We start from the raw sequence: 1,428 nt of genomic DNA, 5'->3' as shown, positions 1-1,428 counted from the left end.
AAACAGGAATCAGGAGGATAGAGTTGTGGTCGGATTTACCAAATGGAGGGCGAGGGAGAGCTTTGTACGCGTCTCTGTGTGTGGAGTACAGGTGACCAAGAATTTTTTTCCCTCTGGTTGCACATTTAACATGTTGATGGGAATTTGGTAGAACTGATTTAAGTTTCCCTGCATTAAAGTCTCCGGCCACTATTAGTGCCGCCTCTGGGTGGTTTCCTGTTTACTTATTTCCTTATACAGCTGACTGAGTGCGGTCTTAGTGCCCATATTTGTCTGTGGTGGTAAATAAACAGCCACGAAAAGTATAGCCGAAAACACTCAAGGCAAGTAGTGTGGCCTGCAATTTATCACAATATACTCTCCTTCAGGCGAGCAAAATCTAGAAACTTCGTTAGATTCGTGCACCAGCTGTTGTTTACAAACATGCACAGACCGCCCCCCCTCGTCTTACCGAGCTCTTCTATCTTGCCGGTGCAGCGTATATCCCGCTAGCTGAATATCCATGTTGTCATTCAGCCACGATTCCGTGAAACATAGGATATTACAGTTTTTGATGTAGGATATTCGTGATCGTACCTCGTCTAATATATTGTCCAATGATTGCACATTGGCGAGTAATATTGACGGTAATGGCAGCTTTCCCATTCGCCTTCTCCGGGTTCTGACCAGGCATCCGGCTCTTTTTCAAGTGGTACCAGAGTGCCAAGTCTAGATCCAAGAGGCTTCTAAACAGCTTCTACTCCCAAGCCATAAAACTACTGAACATCTAATCAAATGGCTCCCCAGACTATTTGCATTGTCCCCCCCCCCTCTCCCCCTCTTCTACGCTGCTGCTACCACTCTCTGTTATTATCTATGCATAGTCACTTTAATAACTTTACCTACATGTACATATTACCTCAATAACCTCGACACCGGTGTCCCCGCACATTGACTCTGTACCGGTACCCCCTGTATATAGCCTCCACTTTGACTCTGTATCGGTAACCTCCTGTATATAGTCTCCACATTGACTCTCTTCCGGTACACCCTGTATATAGCCTCCACATTGACTCTGTACCGGTACCTCCTGTATATAGCCTCCACATTGACTCTGTACCGGTACCTCCTGTATATAGCCTCCACATTGACTCTGTACCGTAACACCCTGTATATAGCCTCCACATTGACTCTGTACCGGTACCCCCTGTATATAGCCTCCACATTGACTCTGTACCCACGAGGTACCCTGTATATAGCCTCCACATTGACTCTGTACCGTACCTTACCCTGTATATAGCCTCCACATTGACTCTGTACCGGTACCCCCTGTTATAGCCTCCACATTGACTCTGTACCGGTACCTCCCTGTATATAGCCTCCACATTGACTCTGTACCGGTACCCCCCTGTATATAGCCTCCACATTGACTCTGTACGGTACCCCCTG

This window comes from Salvelinus sp. IW2-2015, unplaced genomic scaffold (assembly GCF_002910315.2).
Source record: "Salvelinus sp. IW2-2015 unplaced genomic scaffold, ASM291031v2 Un_scaffold4929, whole genome shotgun sequence".
In the NCBI taxonomy this organism is placed as follows: domain Eukaryota; kingdom Metazoa; phylum Chordata; class Actinopteri; order Salmoniformes; family Salmonidae; genus Salvelinus; species Salvelinus sp. IW2-2015.
This window is presented reverse-complemented; position numbering follows the sequence as displayed.